The sequence below is a fragment of the Chinchilla lanigera genome, unplaced genomic scaffold, assembly GCF_000276665.1.
Source record: "Chinchilla lanigera isolate Chin_1 unplaced genomic scaffold, ChiLan1.0 scaffold00047, whole genome shotgun sequence".
Lineage (NCBI taxonomy): Eukaryota > Metazoa > Chordata > Mammalia > Rodentia > Chinchillidae > Chinchilla > Chinchilla lanigera.
In genome coordinates this window covers 17890396-17915479 of record NW_004955448.1, presented here as the reverse complement: position 1 = coordinate 17915479, position 25084 = coordinate 17890396, and the positions used below count along the sequence as shown (strand labels likewise).

General features: G+C 38.7%; 1 protein-coding gene and 1 long non-coding RNA gene across 2 annotated transcripts in view; both read right to left on the bottom strand.

Annotated features, from left to right (window-relative positions):
• The window catches only part of LOC102028246 (EGF-like and EMI domain-containing protein 1), an 83978-nt gene that overhangs the window by 50144 nt on the left and 8750 nt on the right, over positions 1–25084 (bottom strand).
• On the bottom strand, positions 5409–23874 carry LOC106149528. Its single transcript, XR_001235780.1, has 3 exons — positions 23175–23874; positions 10795–11203; positions 5409–10159 (listed from the first exon to the last, which is right to left on the bottom strand). It is a non-coding gene; the product is annotated as an uncharacterized LOC106149528 (long non-coding RNA).

Genomic DNA, 25084 nt, shown 5'->3' with positions numbered 1-25084 from the left:
GCTTGCCAGGCAGGCGCTTTTGCCGCTGAGCTAAATCCCCAGCCCCTAAGTTTTTCTTTTTAATGCAGCACGCATGTTGGGCAGGTGGTTGAGGTAAAGAAATGAAAGAGTGATTTGAAGAGAATTGGATAACATCACTTTAAAAATATGAAAGAAAATGAATATTTCCTATCCTTTCTGAATTGTGGAAAATATTTATCAAAAAACTCACTTTTATGATGCAGGATGGATTTTGGAGTACTTGCTTGGAACTAGATTTTTCAAGAAAAGTCAGAATTTCATGTACGTAACATGTGACTGAGGTATATGGTAAATATTAAAATTCTGAAAAATTCATTACGGTGAACGACACATTGCCATACGCTCACCTAAACATACTCCCCATTGCTTCAAACACACTTAGGTCATTCTTGCCATTATCTGAAGCCGTTGCAGAAGTCTTCTTCTGTGCGTGTTTTTATGAAGTGTGAACGAAAGTGCAGCGAATCCTGCCGCCACGTGCCATGCAGTGGGAAGGCAAACGTGCAGAGCACTCCTCAGTGCCCGCGTCCACCTTGTTTATCAGATCTGCTACGGTCTGGCTCAGCCCTGCTCAGAGTCAAAGTGACGGGAAAGGTGAATGTTTGAATTGGTCCTGGACATGCAGGCAGCTATGACAGTGCTGCTAAAGACGTCCATGGCAGAGGATTTCCAAAACTGCTTCAGAAAGTGGCAAGAATAATGGGGTAAGTGTATTTGCATCACAGGGAGTATTTTTGAGAAGGCATTAATGACAATGTGCTTTTTACTGTAATAATTTTTTTTGATTCGTGGGTTTATTATACTTTTGTAATTTAAATGTTACATATATCACTTTTTTATTAAGTTTAGTGGTACAGTTCAGATATACATAATGATCATATTCATTGTAGGAATTTGTACCTATGGATGACATATCTCGAGGCCTCTTTTTTCTCATTCTCTTCCCTTCCCTTCCCCCGTCTTCCCCTCCTTATTTACAAAGTTTTGTTTCCATGTTACCTTTCTTTTCCTTCATTTCCTCCTCCCTTCTCCCTAATTCCCCTTTCCTTTTGAACAATTTCTTATTTCATAATATCTATTATCCATTTGGTTCTTATCTACACTTTCAGTGTGATAATTTTTATCACACCCTCATATACATACATATATAGACAGAGAGATCATTTGATTTTTGCCTTAGAAAATATTAAAGACCAATAGGTTCAAATTGTTTCCAAATGCTACTGCACCTTAGTGTCTTTCACAAACAATTTTCAAGTATAAGGGACATTCCTAGACTATTATGGTTTAGATCTAAACTGCTTCCCCAAATTCCCACGTGTGTGAAGCTGGATTAGATGATGGTGTATCATCAGTACAGTGTCCCCATGATCTAATCCAATCCAATTTCACACACATAGGAACTAGGAGGCTAACCCTCTGAGGAGCACACAGCCGAGTATGCTATTGGGAGGAGGGTCTGGCTGGAGGTGGACCACTGGGTGCATGACCTAGAAGGATGCGTCTCCCCCTTAACTCCATCTATCTCTCTGCTTCCTGGCTGCAGGTGTGAAGTTCTCCTCCATCACGTCTTTGCACCATGCAGTGTCTGCCTTGGAGCCAGTCAGCTATGATCTAAAACCATGGACCAAAACAAGCACCTTCTCCTTTAAGTTGTGGGTGTTGAGTATTTTGTTTCAGGAAGGAGAAATTGGCTAATACACAGGCATACTAACATTGGAAACAGCTATACTAGGCAATTCGATTAAAGCAGTGCTAATTGCTTGGTGTATTTACAAAAATATATAATAGGGTCACTGAGACTATTTGATCCCAATGCTCTAATATGTCATTTATTAAGCTTCCAGATCATCTCTGTAATTATCAAAGGACTATAGTGAATTTTTTAAAATAAATATCACCAAAATACCAAACATATGACACTTTCCAGATCTGCACTAATTAGTCATGAGGCTGCAGTTGAGAGTCCTTTACATATGGAAGGCACTGTTCTAGGTGCCGCACTCCACCTTCAAACACTTCCAAAACTGCACATCTCAACAATTTAGTCAAGTGTGAATTCATACATATCACCTTTTATACTTATCATATTTTGTAATTCAAAGTAAGAAAAGGATTATTGGGCTTTTTCCCCAAGATACTCAATGGTAATATGATTTCCTGAAAATCAAAAGAGGATTTGAGTTTAGTATTCTATTATTTCAGTCTGTGTGTGCTAGGCCAGATTTAAGTTTTCATAAAAATTTAGTATCATAAATTGTGCAAATAACCCTAGGAATTTATCTTGAGAAAATTAGAAAATATGGGAGTAAAGATTTATCTTCAACAATATTCATTGTGTTTTTCAAAAAAACCAATAAAAATGTACACATTTCAGTACCTACCATTAGGATATTGTTACCGTGCAATTTTGGAAACAGTGGCATGCTATTCAATAGGCAGCCAGGGTGAATAATCTTGAGTTTCAGAGCTCGAGTGCCTGGGTTCAAGTTTTGGTTGTACCAAGCACTACGCAATCTAGAGCTCTACTGTGCTCTATATCCTCTGCAATAAGATGGAGGTAGTAAGAGTGTCATGGATAATGTTTTGAAATTTAAATGAAACAATGAATATAAATAAATGGTAACAGGCATAAAGTGGTAAATGGTATAAAGATAATTTTAAATAAATATTAAATATAAGTATTTAAACAGGTATATCATAATAACATCATTAGATATCACATAATAGATAATTATATCAAGTAATATTTTGGTAATATTTTAATAAAGTAAATTACAAAATAGAAGTTATTACAAAGGAGTGTTTATTAATATAATTAAAATACTTCAAGTACATATCAAGATGTTGATAGTTGTTATGTTTGCATGGTAAATTGTTTTTAAAAAATTTTAAGTTATGATATGCATTTTTTTCAAATTTCCTTCAGTGAACACATATTACTTATCTAATAGAAAGTGTAAAGCCGTGAAAGTAAAGTAAATCACATATTGATCCATGACAAAGCTAAAAGGCTCTCAGCAGAAGTTGCCGTTATCAATGTGTCAATAGCTCCAGAGGCAAGAGACACTAATGAAAGCAAAAAGACCACAGGAAAAGACAGAGGAGTGGAGAAAGATTCTTATATTCCACACAAAGTAAGAAAATTTGAGGTTGATGACATTAGAGCCAGAAGTCAATGTCTCTGAAAAACAACAAAGTTACAATTTTAATGTTAGAACCACTACCACTGAAGCTGAGAAAACTGTTTCTAATGGTCTCGAAATCTAGTGATTTTTTTCCTTGAATTAAACATGCAAGGTACTGAGTAAATTGATGAATTTTTATTCTGACTTTAAGTTTATTTTTACTTTAAGTCCAGTCAGCGTTGGAGGGCATTTCAGCACCTGACCAAGTTCACTCCCACTGCAGAAGGCAGAGGGACACCATTCTGGAAGGGTCTCTAAGAAACGGCTGACCCAGGGCCACTGCCTACATCGACACCTCATTTTGCCTTTATAGACCTGCACCTGTGGTGGTTATCATGAGTATCTCGCTCTTTTCCTGGTTCTTCAGTCTTGTTATGGCTTTACTTTGATTTATTTATTTATTTGGTGTCGGGAATTGAACCCAGGACCTTGCGTTTGCCACGCAGGCACTTATGCCACTGAGTTATATCCCTGGCCCTGTGGCGATACTTTCAATTCCTTCCTCATGCCTTAGTTCATAAAAGATGCTTTCTAAATACTGATAAATGAATGAATAAACTTAAACAGGGCCCTTAGTCTCTTGGAGTCTCAATTTTTCTGCCATTTTAAGATGTAGGGTTAGGACTGAGCTATCGGGTTTCAAGTTCTTCAAGGTCACGATAGAAATAGACTTTTCTATAAATGCAACCTTATACAAAACCTGATAGGTAAATGTGAAGTCTCTCTGGTTAAATAATAGATGAAAAACATGAAACAGCTCCACAGCATGGCATGGGTGGAATATTTGTGTGCTTGCCTCATTCATAGGTTGAAGCCCAATGAGATGGTCAAACCCAACATGTGAAACTCATGACGGTGATAATATGTGAGAGGGGCGTTGTGAGGTGATTTGACTCAGACGAGGTCAGAGGACTGGTGATGCTCTGATGAGATTCCTGTCTTTACAAGAGGAGAGTGATGTCTGCTCTTCCTCTCTCCACCACGTACAGGAATAGGGTCTGCAAGGCAAGAACAGCGCTCTCACTAAACATTAAGTTGCCAGCCCCTGATCTTAACTTCTCAGTTTCCATCACTGTGAGAAGTAATTGTACACCGGTTAGGCTACTCAGCCCATGACACTGTGTTGAAGCGTGACCAAAGCAACATGTACACCTTTTCCTACCTATGCGCGCACACACACACATACTGTACATGTACATAGAGTATTTCACATGACCTATCTTCCTCAACCTCTTAAATATCTTGAATCAATTAATTTGAAAACTGCTGAACCTCACAACCGCTAAAATTCTTTCCATGAATCTGGTCTTTCAGCAAAGGTTGTCCATCTCTTCTCCTTTCTACTCTCCAGTCTCTCACTGTATTAACATCGCTTTATATCCTAAATTTTGGAAAATTCAGCCATAACGGCCCATTTACCTTTCTCCTTAGTCTGCAGCACCCGACATGCAATCATAATACTTCTTGATGATTTCTTTGCTACAGCCTGGAGGTAATCTTGAGCCATCTCCTTACCTGGCCTGGTCGCTCCCTATTTAACCTGCAATGGTCCCTTTATGCGGATGTTTGTCCTACCTCCGTCACGGCTCGGCATTTCAAACTCAGTCCATTAACTTCTTTACCAACTGCCCCATCATCATAAGCTTACTAACTTTCCTTATTTCCAATAGGGAACCCTTCAAATCTCTTCTCTTTAAATCTCTCACCACATTAAGTTCAACACAGTTACGACGGCACATCTTCGCTGGGACTTACGTAATTATACCTGAATCACTGCAACAGATTTCTTAATCGTTAAACTCATTTTCTTGAACTGCCAACTTTACTATTCACTTCCAAGTTGACAACAGATTTTCCTCAACATTTGTTTTCTTCATCATCAAGTCTATACTCGACCTACCTTCCAGTCTCCTAAAATTTTGTTTCTCTACTCTCCCTATCAAATCCTTACATTGAAAATTATAATTTCATGAAGATATTTTTGTTTATACACCGGAAAATAAGCAAGAATGATAACACTCAGTGTTGATAGATATGAAAGAGGTAGCCCTCCTATATACTGGAAAAAGTATAAATTGGTTCCATTTTTTGAGGAGAGATTAGTGATTGTTTCAAAAGCCTAAACACTGTACATTTTATACTTAAGATTTTTCATGTAGAAATTTATTGTAAGGAGATACTTTGACCAATACCCACATATTATGTACCAATACTTTAATTTAAACTTCCATAAATTGGTAACTGATCAAATAAATCATGACAATTTATACAATGAAGTACTATATAGACATAAAATATAAAGAGAAAACAATATATTAATCTTTCAATACTACAGGTTTCACAGACTTAAAATTTGTTATAAAAATCTTTCAAATTTATTAATTTTAAAATTTACATTAAGTGAGAATGAACTATTTCAGAGTAAAGATTCTACTCGGAGGAAAAACATTACACAGGAGAAAACCTTGAGAATGGGAGACACACTTCCATAGAGTATGTAAAAAAGGAAATAATAAGTTGGTAAAATATTGGAGTATATATTAACATTTAAGCAGTTAATTAACATTCATAGTATGCAATAACTCACACATATTACATCAAAAGGACCCATGCCCACAGAATACGGAAGTTTTAGAAAGCAGCAAAACTGTGCAGCATGTGTTTAAATCACTAAAAACTATACAAGCAATTTCAACCTCATGTATTAGAAAACAAAAGGTAAACAATAACAGATAACTTTGCTCCTATTAAATAGCAATGTAAGAATAAATAGACCCTCTTACCTTCCTCCAGAATAAAAAAAAGCTTTATAATTGTAGCTCATACATCAAAAGTCCTAAAATATTTTCCCCAGAATTACAGTTTAAGAATTGTCTTAGAAAAAATACAATGTTTGTTTAAAAGTACTTATGTGTGTTTATTACAGCCATGTTTCAATATTCTTTTGGTTAAGATAAAAATCTTTCTTATCTAATAATAAAATTATTTTGGACATTTCACTGTATTTATTCAATTGACCATTATGCCATTGTTAGACACTGTGTAGTTGAATATTCCTTTTCTAAAATGCTTGGGATCACAAATCTTACAGACTTCACATTGTATTGTTTTGCATGTTGGAATGTTTGTGTACTCAATGATGTATCATGCGATGGGAGTCTTGTCTAAATGTGAAATCCATTTATGTCCCATATACATCTTACACATAGAGCCTGAAGATAATTTTATATAGTGTTTTTAGTGTGCTTGCACTGAAATCTGTCACTTGAGGTCAGTGTAAAATTTTGCATTTGTCATATCATGTCAGTGCTTAAAAAGTTTCATATTTTGGGTTTAGCAATGCTCAACCTTTAGAAGTATTTCAACCGACAAAGAAACATATTTGTAAATATTAAGAGAAAAATCAGGTCATGTTAAAAATGAAATTCATATGAGTAGAACTGCTAAAAACAAAGACAAACAGAAAGAATATATATTTTGAGGGAAAACACATGTGATGAGTGAACACACTAACCCCTGTACTGACACTGTGGGATTAAAGGGGAAGTTCATTTTTTTGTCACCCGTTGGTATTTTGTTGTTCATCCTCAACAAATATTTACCACTTGCTTAATCAAGGAAATGAACAGCCCCAACGGTGGATGATAGGAAATATCTGCTGAAAACGTGACTGAGTGAAGGAACGCTTGGGCACAAGCTGTGTGAAGAGAGTGTGCGGAGGTTTTCACAGTGTGCTTGAGTGTGTTTGTCCGTGAGCAAAGGAAAGTGGGAGACCTCAGCGATCATGTGACACACCCCGGTGCTTGCTATGTTCCTTGCTGTGGTGTTCGGTAGAAGGTCAGTCAGTCAGGACAATCTCAGTCTCTGCTGAGTTTTCACTCTTTTGACCGTAGCCTGGGTCTCTGCTTCTCCACGGCCCTGTCTCCTTGGACAGTTCTGCAGTTTCTTATTTACAGTTCATAAAGAGAATTATAGTAGTTTATGAGAAGAAACTGAGGTATAATGAATGGTTAAATCAGATAGTACAGAAAATACATAAGATCTGTAGAAAGGAGAAGCAAACATCTCTCTTTCTTCTTATTCTGAGCCTCAAATAATACGCTGGAGGTGTTGGTGGAGCAGCTGAGCCTCACACACGTCCCCCAAAAGCCAGTGCTTTGCATTGTTGAGTTGGAGACCAGTTGTTGGGACTTTGCCCTCAAGTTTTTAACTGCTGCAAAATGGTAGTTTAAAACCTTTAGTTTTGTTTTAATTAATTTATTTATTTCAGCCTTAATTTTCTTCTGCACCCCTTCTATAGGGCTAAATTGCTTGGTAAAAATCACTGCTTGTCTTTGAAATGGCGGGCTTTTTTTTTTCTTTTACAGTACTAGGGATCCAGGGAATCTTTTACAGTACTTGAATCCAGAGAATCTTTTACAGTACTTGAATCCAGAGAATCTTTTACAGTACTTGAATCCAGGGAATTTGCACTGAACTACAGTCCTAGACCCTTTTAAAATTTTTAGCACAAGGTCTTGCTAGCTAAGTTGCTCATGTGGGACTCAAATTTGTGATCTTTCTACCTCAGCCTCCTAAAGTACAAGAATTATAGTCACGTACCGTCACACCTGTCTGAGACTCCTTACATTTAATCTCATTCTTGTTAACTCTTTCTGTTTTCTTGGACAGGGACACACTGCCAAAAAATCTCTGCCCTATGTCTATGAACATTACAAATGTCTTTCCAGCTGACACACTAATATTTGTGGGTGATATTCATAAACGTTAAGATGGAACATGTTGCACCCCACAGGACTAAATATCTTCTATATTCAGCTCCTTTAGCACAATCGCGTATTTTGAGACCTCTATTAAAACAAGACAAATCAATTACAATTAAATCAATGAATTCTTAGCATTTGATTTTGAAATTGCAAACAAGCTAGTTCTTGATAGAAAAAATAATATTTGCTACAGCAAGACGCTCAACATTAAAGTGAAATAAAATGATTAAGCCTCACTGAAAGGGTCTGAAGCAGGTGTTGACAAATGGCCGCGTTTCCCCAGCTAGTCCTTTCGTACTCCATGACTGACTTCCAGAAATAGCCCTACTGCACCAACTTCTGTTTACAATAAACAAATAAACTGCTTCCACACTGGATTTAGTTAAGCAAAGTAATTACTAATGTCAGTAGGAGGTGGAAGACCACTTTCCTTAGGGACTATTTTAATTTTCTTTTAAGTGTACCGGGATAACAGAAGAAAATGGCTCTATTCCTTAATATCATGCCAAGTGTAGCAAGAGCACAGTCTTGGAAAATGCATCTATACTACACAACACATTGTTTTAGTCATCCACATAATCCTAAAAGCGAGAAAACTTAATGCATTAATAACAATCTTCTTCCCATTTCTTTTCACTATTACTGGTTATTCCAAACTATGGCAATATAGGTGGTGGACATTAGTCACCAAGAGCCTGTGAACTGCCCTTTACTGATATCAGTTCAGGTCCACTAGGCTGGATACTTAGGAAAATGGCCTTTGCTGCTCTCAGGAGCTTACACTGAATGCAGCAGAATAATCTGCAATTCAAATCACGCACAGTTGCTCAGATAATCATGTCTAATTCCAGTTGCAAAGGATATATTCTTGTCAACTGTGTTAAAATAATAGGGTATTTTTTCTTGTGTATGAGCAGGAACCCAATGTTAAATTCAATACCAGGTGTCCTTTAGTCTTCTGTTTAGGAAAATAAATTCTAGGTTGCATGAACATCGGTCATTTGTCGGTGTAACTTCTGAGGGGCTCAGGAGCACTGCCAGTCAAAGAACCCAGCGTAGTGCTGCCTTTAGACACTGAAGTGTCCTGGGGAAGAAGCACTGACACAGAACCGCAGTCCCAAGGGAGACTGCCAAGGACAGCGCTGTGGCTGGGGAGAGACGCACTCACGAGGAGCCTCACGAAGGGGAAGGGGCTCACTGGTAAGGGTACAGGAAAACTCAAAGGATGGAATTAGGGAGAGAAAGCTGCAGCCCCCTAGAGGACTTTAGAAAAACTCTGGAAGGACATGAAGACTTGGAACTGCATTTTCATAGCAGGCACCCTGTTTATACTGAGACTGAATGTTAGAAATTAATAAGAATATCAGTATTTAAAAAGAGGGTCTTATTTATATTTTAGTGGGCTGAAAAAGTTGTTTTGCCCACACTAACATTTTACTTCCCATTTAAGGGCTGACCTTGAGGAGAAAATGAAGGTCAAAAGCCCACTTGCTCCCTTCACACCTTGACATGAGGTGAATTTGCATTCTAGGATTACGCTCTCTTCAGAGAATTTTAACTGATTAAATATAAAATTTAAAACAGAAGATACACTTTTTAATAAAAAACAATACTATGAATAAAGTTTTTCTACTGAGTCTGCAATAATGAAATACATAGTGGAGAACAAAATCCCTACACACCTTGCTTCTTTTGTACATTTATGCTTTCTCCAGAAATCTTTGTTTTGAGACTTCTTATAAACTCACGGGATACTTAACATCACTTTAAATTCTGGAATTCTATCACTGCTCACTACCATAAATCATATTGCTATAACTGACTGCCCTACCTCAAAAGAGAGTGAATATGAACATGGAGCTACAAATGGTTTTAGAAACATAAAAACCAACATCTGTTTATGGCAAGCAATGTGTGAAGTAGGTTGTAGGAAAAAATATTATTATTGTGAACACACAATCTTGCAAAATGGCACACAGTCTTAGAAAAAGTTTTATTGCTCTCAACACGTTGCTCCTTGCAGCAGGTGATATGCGCTCCCCGTGACTCCATTTCACGTTGCTTGCCATCTCATTTCAGCGGGGCTGTGGAAGGCACCAGCGCCTGTAGTGCTCATCAGTGATCTGAATATACTCTAGCTCATGGCCCACATTGTTAGCAGAGCAAGAGCTGACAGTTTGAATTCTAGAAAAAGCAAGAAACAAAGTAAAACAGATGTCAAAAAAAATCCTGTGCTTGTTTGGGCATATCTAGCATGCTGAGGAATCAGTTGCCAAAGAGAATATATTTCTGTCATTTCCCACCTACTCTTGAGGGGTTTGAGCTAATATATTTTGATATTGTCCCCTCCCTGAAAGAAAACCATCACACATATATTAGCAACAAACTCACAACAAATCACATAATCATGATCTGCAACATTCTCCTTCAAATAAGCTGTATTTCTTTCTTGGTGACAGTGCTTCTCACATTTGGAGGATAATATCCTTCCAGGAAGTCAGAGTAATGAGGGAAAAATTTCCAACTGCTTCTGCACAAACCTGCCCACTACCAGTGTAAAATGCCCTCCATAAACCTTTATGCTGCTTTCTTGAAAATATTTGTCCTGATAAAATAAGCTTCTAATTGTATTTTATCTTCATCTAGTCCTAGGAAAGAATCCTGCAAACAGCTGTCATTTAATGAATTCTGCTAAATTATTACCTAAGAATTTGAAAGACGGAAAACTATGCTGGGATTTGGAAATAAGAATGAAGGAATCAAATTTGTAAATAATTTTGAATGAGAGAAGATAATAAAGAAACTTCACGAAAATATACCGTCACTGTTCTGCGTCAAGTCTGTGTCAAGTCTCCGGCTTTCCCAAGGGCAGTGGCCGCAGCAGCCGCCTCTCCAGCGCCGCCAGGCTCGGCGCCACGCACCCCGGCGGTGTTCCGTCACGGGCCAGCTTCGTGTGCGTTCAACCTACGCAGCTGCAGAAGGCTCCACGTCTCCTTACACGCTTTGTGTGATCATCTTGAAAATTCTGAGTACTTTTTTGAGCAAGGGAATCTAGCTTTCCGTTTCTATACTCATCTCCAAATGTTATATAATTGGTCATTCCCTCAGTACATGTGTAGAATGAATGAAAATCAAATTAATAAAAGCTGTGATTTTCTAGCCTCTTCATTCTATGAGCTCCAAAGTTTCAAACTTAGGCTTTCTGACTTCTTCTATAGTGAGCAGAGTCTAAAAAACATGCATATAAGAGCTTTTAAAAATTCATTTCGCAAATACACTATGTGAAGAGCAAGCTATCCAATTTATAAATAGTAAAAGCCTCATGAATGACATCTCTTTTGCATACAGAAAGTACATATCTATATGCTATCTCACTGTATTTCAATGTCACCATTTTTTCATATATTCATATCATATTATGGGATATTTTGGTCATGCCTTGTGACAGAACCAAGAGCCACAGAGATGACACAGACAGAAATGACAACGTTACTCATTCAACACTTGATAAATATTTATTCATGTTGTATCATGTGCTGAATCCTGGCACAGAATAGATTAAAAATGTATGAAGCAACATGTAGCTCAGTGGTTGTTTTTAAAAAACTGACAGTCTACAAGGGAAAAAACAGGGAGAGGAAGAAAAATGAAGACAAGATTATGACACTTCCACATGGCATTTAAGCATTTGTCAAATGGAGAAGTGCATAGATAGTCAGAAGTGAAGAATACAGATGTTTTCAAAAAAGTAGAGACTTTAGGTAAGTAAGATAATCATAATCATCTACTCCTGTATTGATACTCTGATCACTCAGTGACTTAGCTCAAAGGAGTGATGCACCATATTATAAAACTACAGTAATTTAGGCAATGTCTTAGACATAAATATAAACAGGTTGACTTGGGAGTAGAATATTACACAGACAAAATCCTCATATACAAAATAACTTAGTATACAAGAAAAATGTTAGGGTTAGGGTTAGAGAAACACACACATACATACAATTTAAGTCCTTGTCTTTTTTTAAGTCCTTGTCTTCTGCTATATACCAAATTCAATTCTGAAGAGATCAACATTTAAATCTAACAAAGTTAAAATGTGAATTTACTGAGTTAAATTCTATGTATTTATCTATCAGTAGGATAAAAGATTCTTACAACTCAAATGGAAGGAAAAATGCAAGAAGGAAAAATGCAAAAAAATATATTGTGGTACATAAAATGTAAACATGTATATATTCAGAAAATATCTATAACATGACAAAAATGAATGAAATACTATTTTGTTAAGAACTATAAAGAAGAAATATGCAAGCAATTCAAAAAGGAGGGATGCTTATGGTTAATTGACATATCATAATATAAATTATAGCAATAATAAAATGTCATGTTAAGTCTCCACTAGATACTGATGTGTTGCCTGCATTTCATTTTAAAACTGCAGTGAACATTCTTTCCACTGCTGTGGTGCTGGAAGCTAGCAGATTTCAGCTGAGCATTTCTCTAGAAGAGCCATTAGCTGAAAACACCCACTGTACCCAACAGGACGCCCCCTACCCTTCAGCAGCCTGCCTCTAATGACTGGTACAGTGCAAGAATATAACGTCCTGTCACCTTACAGAAAGGTGGGCCCAATCTGAAAACCCGTTTCAGCTCTGGGGCTTCTACAGAATTGGAGGAAGCCTCTTGCAACTACATCTCAATTTCAACCCATTCTTTTGCACAATTCTTCTCTCATTCCTCATCATGTTGTTCAACAGAACACAGATGAATATTATAGGCTAGATCTAAAATGTACTCTGTATCTCATGTGTTTGGAGCTAGGACGTTTGGAAGATGCCTGGGTCATAGGGTGTCACACGCATCAGTGGATGAATCCACCAACGAACTCACGATTGAATACGCTTCTGAGAGATGAGCCCCATTGGAGGAAGGGGGCACTTTGGCGTGTGCCTCTGGAGGACATATAGTTGTCCTGTGTGCATATCTCAGAGCTGTTTGCTCGGATTGTGCTACCTATTATAGTTAGAAAAGCAAGTAGGGTAAGAGAATTCTAGGGTTATACTGAGAAGCACCTGTTGCAGCCTCAACATCAGTTGTGACCGAGACAGTAGATTATTTCACTACCTCCCGCTTGTAAATTTTCCTGTAAAAGAAACCAACCATAACTGTGGAGGAGCCAGTCCCAATAGTTACTCTGCAAAGTCATTGACTGAGTGGCTGAAGGCATGGAGCATAGTAGAGGCTCTGACCCACCACCCCAACTGTCTCCTGAGGACAGTGCTCACTCCTCAACCCCTGGCCTCCTTGTAACATGGCTCACGGCAAAGCCCTTCTCCATGATTGGTCCTCCATGGAGGCAGCCTCCCCATCCAAAGCACAACCTTCCTGGGCAGCTTTCGGCTTGTCACACGGGCATCAGTTCCCTTCCCCTTTCCTTAAGGATCAGCAATTCTGAAGAGCATTCCAGGTCCTGAATGTCTCTAAAGAATGGCAGAAGCTTAGGTGAACTCGTGTTGCAGTTCAGCTCCTCCCCGTGCCTGTCCTAGTCCGTAGGCCTCACTTGTGTAGTTCCCAGTGCAAGCCTTGCACAATTATGAGGCTCTGTTCTAGGAACCTCACTTATAACCCATCATATTGGGGGAAAGGATTTTTAAAAGATGTATATAAATTTTGTACGGGAGTAAAAGATAAGCTAAGTTTTCTAATATATTGCTTATAGAACTCTAAATTGACATTTTCTGGAGAATAATTAGATAATAAACATCCATGTGTGGTGATTTCTTTCATGGAAATAATACTGGGGATACTCAAATATTTGACTCTAAATGGATTTGTAATTGTTCACTATATAAAAAAGAGAGAAAACAAAATTTCACAAAAAGAGAAATCATTCAAGAAACTACATAACGCAAAATACGTACCAGTTATTTATATGATTTTATAAAATATGTAATAGTATGAAACAGAATATATAATTTCTAAAAATCATGTAAAATATGATATTATTTCTGTTGAGAAAGAGGAAAAGTATGTTAGCTCATGCCCCAGATGCTTCACCTTTGACAGTCTTCCTCCCGGTAAAAAGCAGATGAGCTACAGACTGAGGACATGGTCTGCTCAAAGTTTGGGTGCCTTCTGTAAAGAAACTGCTTCCCTACCTCCAGTAAACATAGGACACGACATGTCTTAGCAGTCTTTCTGGAGAGGTGATAATTATGATTGTGTAATGTTGCCTTAAGAATTTGCTCCTTAAGGTTGGTGGTTGTAGGCTTTTTAAAATATGCATGCATTTCTGTATAATACCAGGAAAAGAAATATCCACTAATAAGTTCTGGCCTCCTAATATTTAGGAGTTTACTATTTATCGCTGTAAAGTTTTGTGCATTTTGTAAACTCTTTTCCCCAAATAGTAGATGTCTAAAATCACTGAACATTTGATTCTTTTATATTCCATTGTTCAGCACAAAATGTGGTTTTTTATTTAGAATTAAAAAGAAATTAAAAAAAGAATTATCTACCAATGTCCCAAAGCTTAAATATATTTCAAATTGAAGTCACTTTGGGCTCTATAGTTTTTGCTCTAAATAGAACTAAAATATCAACATTTATCTCCGTTTGAACAGTGGTTTGCTTGTCTCTGCTTTCGCCTGCCCCTCTGCCAAACTCATCCACACCAGGGCTGGGACACTGAGTCTCATGTTACGGCCCACCTATTTCAGGGGCTGTGAGGTGCTGCATCGTTAAGAATCGGAAACACGAGGGACTTGAACCCCCCACGTGCTTCCCTGGGAGTCTCCTGCTTACCACTTCATCCTGTCCAAAGAATTGAGGAGGGACTGTCTCGCCTTCTGTGAAAGAAGGGAAGGCAGCCCAAGGTCAGAAGCTCTTAAAGCATTAGAGACGACTGGTTAATGAGGGACTGAGGGCCAGGTCAAGCGAACAAGAAAGACCTTACTCTGAAGTCATCTCTGCACCCAGAGCTCTTGTGCAAGTACACCACAACTAAACATGGAGAAATTTCTTGTAACTGACTGAATAAAACAAAAACAAGCGCAACAACGAAAATAAAACAACAAAATCACAAACAAACAAAATGAAACAAGCTTCAGGCAACCTCAGTCAGATATTTGAGCAGCTATGTCAGTACGAACCTCCTGTTAAACCACGCACAAATAAAGCAAATGTTGACCAGTCAAGTAATTTTTTTACTTCTGCATAAACCTACACAATGAAGCTGCTCAGGAAGTTAGAACAGATCCCATAACCTCCATTCAGTCTGGTGCTTCTTGATTTATGATTTTTTTTCTCAAATAAATTGTTAATTTTTATTTTGCCTTAATCTTTTTCTTTTTTTTTTTTCACAATAGGTAGACAGCAAAAGCACTAGCAGTGCTTCTTGCCCAGTGATCTGCTCAGGCCCCAATAAGCAAGTTCTTATCTAGTACAATAAAAAGACAGTGAGATTAACTCTGGGCAGTAAGATCGATGATTTTTAACTTTTTTTCATTTTCCTATTTTTTTCATAATTATACATATTTTCTTAGGTGCATACATGTCTTGTTTTTATGTTAAAATTATGATTTAAATATCACGTACAAGTAAGAATATTAAACTACAACATGTTTGTAACAGAGATGGCAAAGAATCATTATGCTTGCTTTAAAGAGCTACATAGAGGGGCTGGGGATTTAGCTCAGCGGCAAAGCGCCTGCCTGGCAAGCACAAGGTCGTGAGTTTGGTTCCCGGTACCGGAGAAAAACCAAAACCAAAAAAAAATAAAAAAATTTTAAAAAATAAAGAGCTACATAGAAATAGATTCAAATATATATATAGTTTAAGTAATTCAGAATTTTAAAAAAATTAGCTATTTCTGTTTACAAATATTTAAATATATATGTAACAATAAAGATAAAATTCAGGATTTAAAAACTACCTCAGCAGTAAATTCATGAAAGGACATACAAATGACAAACTTATTTTTAGAATGTAACAGTAATAAGAGAATTACAAGATGTGTATAGTTTTATTTATCTTACCTGGTTTTAATCATTAAAGACTCAAATGGATGAAACTTGATACCAACAAAGATAAGACAGGAACTATTACAGATTTGTAGTAAATTAATAAGGTACATTAAAATTTGGGAAACACTTTGCCAAAAGGAATCAATAATTTTTTTAAATAATTATTTCAACATCTTTCCTTATTTACCTCATTGAAGTCTCCCCACACAAAAAAATCCCATAAAATTTCTAAAGAACAGCTTACGTAAATATGTTAATGCTACCTAGAAGAGAAAAAAAGACCCATTACATATATACCCTTCTATAAACACATATCAAAATTACATTTGCCAAGAGTTTAACAAATAGTTTTTACATAATATTTATTGGGATGCATGTGAATGTATGTGTAATACGTGTTCTGTGTTACATAAATATATAAGAAAAAGTAACACAGCCTGAGTTATTTTTTTTAAAAAGTCATAGACAGAAGGCTGGGGAGAAAGCCAAATGCTGACAGTGACTGACCTTGAGTGGTAGGTAAGGGCATAGGTGCTTTATCCTCTCTTTACTTACGCTGGTTTGTAATTCCAAAATTTAGTTTTACCCTGAGAATATCATCTTTAGGGTAAAAACATCAGGAAGAAAAGAGTCAAAGCACAAATAATTTTTAAAAAACTGTGCTTTCCAAAAACCATTCATTAAGTGTGCATTATTAAACTAAAAAGGCATTATATGGTAATTAGCTCAATAGACTGTTAATCAAAATATCTAGGTTTTAATCCTGGCTCTGACAGTGTCTAGCAGCATGACTTTGTTCTCACCTATTTACTGATTGCTTGATAATAGGGGATTTATTTAATTCCTCTAAGCTTCAGTTTTCAAGTCTTTAAAGAGATTATAATAAGTATTTCCCAGGATTGTTGCAGGGATTAAATAACTTTGAAAGAGAAAGAGCGGAGCAGCGCGTCTGACACCCTCTGGGTGCTCCACCGGTGTTTGTGGAGGGCAAAACAGCTGGGTGGTTCCACCACTGGAAACCACGTTTTTTAAAGTGTAAAAACAGCCTCACTTCACAGTTCTGGGTCACAATCTCCTACCCAGACAAAAGAGTATCCTAAAAATATCTGAGCCTCTGGGTAGTAACCAACTCAACAGAGCAATGCAGTAATATTAGTCCTGTCTTTGGAACCTTTTCCTCCTTTTTATATTCTGTAATTCTCTATAGACTCTTAGCCATTTTGTTTGTTTAATCTGGAGAATGATTACACACTCTAAATTATTTCCCCAGGATCTGTCCTTTTCTTTGTTTATATACTAATTAATGGTGAGATTTAATGCATTTCACATTTGAAGTGATATCATTCTGTTCATTAAATTCATATAAAAAATTTTCTTCACAAAAGAAGAACAAAAAATGAAAAAGAGAGACATCTGTATTCATTTCTGGAGAATGATGGACATTTTAGACATGGCAGTTCCAAAGGACTGCAAAGCAGAAATTAATCCCACTGCCTGTGGAGTTCTGAGGATGAGCAGGGCAGCAGACCTCATTTAGAATCCTCCTTTGCCATCTATTAAGAAGGGAGCATGGCAGAGCTGGCCATGGGGGAGGCTTTTTGATTCTCAATTCCTCTGAACACTGTCAGTGTTTAATCAATAGCTAGTCCGGGCATCATTAAACATGTGCTCTCGGTTCAAGGTCCTCTGATCAGGATGGTTGAGGGAATTGCTCAGTTTTGCTGAAAAGTACAGAAAAAGGTGCCTACATTCAGGTTAGCCTACTTAAAAGGAACACAATTTTAAACCGTATTGCATTAAATGAGACCTATTTTAATGGGTCACGAAGAATATCAATTATTTTTGATCTTATAATTTTTCCTTCCAATGCAGGATGTACTCTACTGAATCTGAGACACTGTACTCATTAATTTATGCTTGCTACAAGGAGAAGGGTTAGCAAATACGTCAGTCAATGGAATGAAGTAAGCATGTTCCACCACGTCTTACATTTTGTAGTTCGATGATTCCATACAAGTTTAATTCCTTGTACTGTGGGCTTAATCAATTGTGTAACAAAGGCAGGACAGTCTGTTTCAACATTTGGAATACAGATGGAGAACCCTAATGCAGTAGTTTTTTCTATCCAGTTTTAATCCATTGTCCTGATATATGTGATACGGCACTTCACAAAATCTGCACTAGTCTTACGGAAGTACTAAGAGATGAAATAAGGTAGTTCTTACAGGGGGCCTCATAAAATTATAATGAGAAAATAGGAAGATTATTAAATCATTTTCTTTTAGAAATAAGACCAGGTTGAAATTAGACTGTTTTTTGACTTAAAGAATTTAAAAACAAGAGATGCAGGAATGAGACATTCTCTACAGAGAAAAGTTGCCTAATTAGCAAGATCAGTATAAAAATAAATTTACATTTTTTTTTACCCTGAATCCAGGAGAAATGTTGAAATTGCAACATTTTTCCAATGTGCAATATAGAAAATGTTAGCGGCAGAAAGCCAACCAGATCATTGCACTACAATTATTAAATGTCTGCATTATATACTGTATTCACTTCTAAAAAAATGAATGCTGGCACTGAGACGCTATAAAGCAGAAGAGGTGATGGCACTCTCCATGTATATATAGGTTTTAACCTATGAATCTCACTGGGTAGGCAACAACATGATTAGGGCTTCTAGTAAATTTGAAACTGTACAGTAAAACTCCTCAAAATTTCAAACAGTATCAAACCAGAAAGTGTCGTGGAAGCTCTTTCTTTATATTACAAACCATTGAGTAATTATTAAACAATATAATGACATTTTGGGACTTGATACAAATCCCTATGCATTTAGAATGCACATTCAACCGATTATATTGGCATTGAAAAGATAATTTGAAAACACTGTGGAAACTCCAACTATAAAATTATATAGAGTCGACATGACACCGTGCTTTATAAAATAAAATGCACACAGCTAAGAGCCTATAGGAAAAAGGATTGCAGCTTCCTGGCATTTAGTCTCCTGATGATTATCATGGTCCAGAATCTCTCACCAGTCCAGTCTTAATGCAACAGCCTTTTTACTTAGCTCCTTGATCATGTACAGACCCAACCCATTTTCCACATAGCACTGTACTGTAAGCCCTTTGCAATGTAGTTAGTGTCTTTTCTTCCTTAGGAAGCTTCAACAATAAAAGTCAAGCGCCTTACTTTTGCACACATGTGGGTTTTTGTATTTATTTTAGCACAAGGAGACTTCAGTTGGTCAATTGCAAGGCATATCCTGGACCCTTCCCTGCAAACAGAGTGACGGTTGTCGAGTGGCGTACACCCTCTGCAAGTCTCATTTTCTCCCCAGGGGCAAAATAGTGGCAACAACACTGCCCACCTCACAGAGTTTTATGAAGTGTACACGAAAGAGTAGACTTAAAATGCTTAATGCTGTGTCCCGTGGAGAATGAGCGCTGCATAAATGTTAGCCATTGTTATCGTTTAACAACATGTCCACATTCACACAGCTAGTAGTTGCAAATCTGGGATTGTAACTTAGCGCTTCTTGGCGCCAGGGCGTATGATCTTCTTGTTGTGTGCTCTGTACATCAGTTGTCTTTAGGGAGATTTGGATGGATGCTGGCTCCCATTCAGCTCACAGTCAAATCCTCTAACATGGGCCTGTGGTGCAGAATTTCTGTACTGTTGACTGCAGTGAAAGCCGTAAGATTTATACACCAGGCACTGGAGAGACAGGTCGACATTCTGCTGTGAAAGCTTAGGATTGTGACTTGTGTTCCTGCCCAAACCGAAAGCCAACCCACTGCAACCCGCACAGAACCAGTGGGGACGCCTCCGGCATGAGCAAACCTTTGCTTTCCAACAGGGAACTCAAAGATCCTCTTAAACTCTAAACCTCGGGATGAAATAAGACTCTACATTACCACACCATATCCTGGTAGAGAGCACTTTATCAAAGATTGCAAGGTAGATACATTCAGCTATCTACCCATCTCCTTCCTCCCCTTCAAAAGGTGTAAAACACATTCCACCCACTTCCCTAGGTGTGCACTGATTCAAGAGAGGTACTCTGTGGGGCTCGAAACCCAAGTGTGACCCCAAAGCTGTGAAGCCCATTTTCAGTATTTTAAATTGAAGAAAATAATATCAGTCTGTTAGGGTTGTTGTGTCAACCAGAGAGGATATTTTAAATCAAATAATTATTACTACTAGTGGAATTCTTACTAATGGCTAAAATTATCTGCAAGCTATCATTATCCAGATTCCAGAGCGCTGATCTCTGGATCAATTAAAATGTGCACAGGCTGAAGAGCTGGACTGTGCTTGCTCAGCTCCTACCCAGAACTGCAGCCCAGAAGACCGAGCGTGGGGGAGGGCAGCTTTCCCGGGAATGCTCCGCGCCCAGCCTGCCGAGTGCTCCCTCACGGGCAAGCCTGAGGGGCAGGAGATGTGGTCTGGACGGCTGGCCCTTGCTTACGTCCTGCGTAAGGACTACTGAAGAGATGTTCCCAGGATAAGAGCTCGCAGTGTACTTCCTGCTTACCTTTGGCTCAAACTTTAAGCCTAACTTGAGTCTTGTGGACAATTTCCCCTTGTTTTTCCCACTCTAATTTTCAGAATCTGTATACCTCAGCTTATGATTCTGTATGCAGCCTGAATTTCGGGAAGGTGATCTTCGCCCCATCACTCAGGTTTTGTATCTTACCCCTTTCTCTTTGCCTTTCGGTTGGAAATGACATCCTGGACTCAAACCGCAATGACTGTTATGAATAACTACATATACTGTCTCTTCACGAAATGACCACTCAGCTCCAGGAATTTGGCTCTGTGAACGGCAGGCTTCTCCCTCCTTTTTTGATGTGGAAGCCAATCTCTGACCTGTCACGCTCTCCCGCCTTGCCTGGCAAAGTCAGTTATACTCAGGATTGCTGAGGACCAGCACACAAACCATCCAGGTGAGTGGGTCATATCTTCAAGCCTTCAGTGTTTAAGATCTTGTCCATGATGTCAGTTTTGATTTTTGTAAGGATCCAGGTGATAAAGTTAGGTTTGCATTTAGTTTTTTTTTTTAATCACATTTATATTCCTCCTTCTCCTAAAGATGATTTTAGGCAGTGTACAATGTAAATCACATCTATAATAGAACTGCTAACACTTAGGCTTAAAAAGTGAGAAAAAGGTACAAAAATAACCATTGTAACAAATAAGAAACACATTATGTAGGAGGAGAAAGATAGCTAAATCAGGAACATAGGTTAGATTGAGTCCCTGCAATTAAGCCTTCAACTTAGTGCTGGGTTTCCTAAGAGTAAAAGCCATGTATTATTTCATTCTCCTTCAATTAAGAGACCATCACAAGAGAGACAAAATGCTCCTCCTTCTAAACAAAGCACAACTTACTGCAAGGATCTCCACATTCTGAGCACTGAATTAGTATAGAGTAATTAAATAAAATTTAAAACTTCACCTTAGTCAAAAGTGAAATTTTGTAGATGCAAAAATGATATGGCCAGGGGAGAGACAGATAAGAAGACCCTTTAGAATTCCCTGTCACAGAGTTTCTCTGGCAGGGCTGTACCCAGACCCTACACCATAGTGTACCATAGTACTTTACATCTTGTCTTCATCCAAGGTGAAATCACGGAGGAAAACTCTCAGTTCCCCTTCACAGGCATTTACGCATTTTGCTAAATCCATAAGCCAGATAATTCCCGTCTCAGGCTGCAACATTCCACGGTTATAACATTCACAGGCCCAACCGACAAAGACCTCCAGACCTAACACAGAGCAGTAGGTCTTTCCCCCTTGGCTTCTGGAAAAATTCCAAATAAATGGGATGATGCTGACATTTATCTTGCCCTTCCCTGCCTAATCTATGTAAGTTGCTTTCTGCATTCCAGCTTGCTCTTCTGCCATCCAGGTATCACCCGACTGGCAGCCCTCCATGGTTACCCTCTCTCATTCAAATGTGTAACAGAGTTCTGCATTTCATCTACCTGAGTGCCCTCACATTATGTCCTGCCGTCAAAAGTATTCTTAAAACTTAGAAAACAGGCGCCACATTTGTTTTATGAGTAAGGGAAGAGGTGGTTAGAAAGAGGATACCAAAGTCAGTGTAGAAAGACAGAGAGGAGCTAATCAAAGTATGAAAGGCGAGAACGCGAGAAGGGAAGTGCTGCCATGCCTCCACATGAGGAGCATCAGGTGCAGGAGCGGTGTGTGTGCATGGAACAGAGAGAGGAAAGAGGGAGCACGGTGAGCAGACCGGCGCACTTCGGCGAGTGTAAGGCTGCTTTGTGTCTGCTGCTGCAGTGTGAAGTGTGGAGGAGGCACATGTCCAGTGAACCACTGAACAGAATCAGACACAGAAGTCCTGCAAACCACAGCAGGGACTGGGGTGAATTCTGAACACAATGTAGAAAAAATAAAGGTTTTAAGGCATGGAAAATAAGTTTTAAACTATGTTTTCACAAGATGGCCCTGGCAGTTCTTCAGGTAATGCGCGTAGAGGGTGACACCATTAAGAGGCAGTTGTTAGAACCCTTCTGTGAGAGTTCATGAAGGTCTCCATAAGAGTGATTATGATGGAGGCAGTCTCTGGGGAGGAAAGCCAAGTGGGATGCAGAGGGAATCCCTGAGTGCTTCCAGCCATGCTAGACTGGCTAGGGAACGATGGCCTGGGGTGCCACAAAAGAGGAAAACTGGGGTAAGTGAGGAACGTATATTCCGCTTTAGACCCAATACACTGTGATTTGAGAGGACACTGGCCAGGAGGGCTCAGGCAGCAAATGGTCTATGGGTCAGAATACAAGGAGAGTGACCTGATCTCATGATAGTGACTGATCGTGACTTTGCCATCATTCCCTTCTAGCTGACATAGGAAGTAAAGATTTGTAAGTGAAAATGCTCACCAGGGGGAGAAGAGAAAGGGACAAAGTCGGAATTCAGGGCTAGGGATTTTTGCGAGAGCAGAGGTAAAATCGCTCCATGAAAGAGGCTGTGCAGTCATCACAGAGATGGAAGAGAACCAGGAGGAAGCTGTGACCTACGAATGGAGAAGGAAAGGATGCCAGGAGAGGAGAGGCGATGACTCCCAAAATGGTAAAAACGTAAGGATGGAACAGTGCTCCTGGAATGTGGCACTGATAACTTATTCTTCCCTGTTTACTTACCTGGAAGAACAGGAAGTTGGCTGTGTGCTCTAGGCAAGTGCTGTGCTGCTGAGCCACCCTCAGCCCAACTGCAGACGTAGCTCTAGGGTGGCGTCTCACTTTCCTGTGGGATACAGAAGCTGGCGCTGAAGGGGTGAGCTTCTAAGAGGAGGGCATGGATACCACAGGGGAGGTTGGCCTGAAAACACAGTCCGTTTTCCTCTGAGCAAAGATTAAAGCAGGTAGATGGATGGATCAGTTAATTCCCAAGTTTGCTGGTGGGATTAAAATTTGGGAGGCCCATTAGCTAAAGATTTCTGTTGTCTGTGAAAAATAAAAGATATATATTTAGTTATAGATTATGACACAATTAAACTCCCCCCAACATAAAAGACATCTCTATGATTGTTGTGTCAGAAAATGTAGACTCCAGAATCCTGTGATTCTTTCTTTGTCAGAAGCTACAGGCAGTATTAACATATTAGATTTGGATTTAAGTTTTCTGCTCATATTGCTATTTGCAAGCACTATTCCTTCTACATTGTTGAGATGAAGGCAGTGCTATTTCATGTTTAATTCTTTTCGCACTTTGTATTCTGTGAACATGCACAAGCTGCCGGAAGCGTACTGCCTCCAGCACTTCTGGAAACAGGGAGATATAAATCTGCAGCCTGCTGATAAATGAGACCGGTAGTGTTCTATCATACAGTCAAAATGCAGTTGTGAACATTGCTCTAAAACTCCACAAACATTAAAAGTGTAAAAATGGGGGCTGCTAAAAGAACTGATGGCTGCATTTTTTAAAAACAAAAGAGAACAAAATTTTGTCATTTGCAGGAAAATGGATGGATCTGGAGACCATAATGTTGAGCAAGATTAGCCAGACTCACAAAGACAAGTACTGCACGTTTGCCCTGAGTATGTAGGGCCTAAAAAGAGAAAAAGAAAACAGACTGGAGATTACTATTGGACAAGAGGTAAAGAGTGAGTGGGAGTGGAAAGGGACATATGTGATTAAATATGCAGAGTGGCCATGATACAGTGTGCATTGAAATCCCCCAAAATACAAAAATAGGGAAATAAAAATTATCAAATGATAAAAAAAGACCTATTTTCTTAGTCCATTTGGGCTGCTATAAAACAATACCATGGGCTAGGTAGCATGCAAATAACATTTATTTCTTTCTGTTCTGGAGGTTGGGAATTCCAAGATCAAAGCACTGGTAAACTCCTTGTCTGCTGAGGTTCTGTTTTTGATAGACCATGCCTTCTATCTGCATCCTCACATTGTGAAAGTGACAAAATGATCTCTGGGGGCTTTGTAATAAGGATACTAAACCTGCTGGGCAGGCTGTATTCTGATGACCTAACCATCTTTCAAAAGCCACCACCTCCTACTACCACCACCCCGGGGCTTAGTATGCCAACATATGAACCCAGGGACAGGCACACATTCAACATATGAACCCAGGGATAGGCACACATTCACACTAGGTCTCCTACCAACACAGAAGCACAAGAGAAGCTATCTGATTGGCAAAACAAATTTAAGTGTACACTGTCTCACCTCCCGTAATTTTGACTCTGTTTGCTTTTGGCCAACTGCGGGGACTAGCTAATCCTGAGTCTGTGCTTGTTCTGTGCCAGGCCCTGCCCCAGAGACTTCACGTGTCCTGTCACATGCCCCAAGGCAGCCGATACAAAAGCGGAGCCACCGAAGGGCGAAGAGACTGGACCGAGCCACGCAGCCTGGGGGAGCGAAGGCTGAGGGCAGCGCAGTGTTGCTATCACTGCTCTGAACATTACTGTATTTTTCTAAAATACACCATTCCGGGTAACCACTGTTTTTTTCAAAATCCTAAAATCTGTGCTATTTTCGTAAGTGAGAACTGAAAGGTAACCTCTTTTTTAGTTGCACACAATGAAGAGTA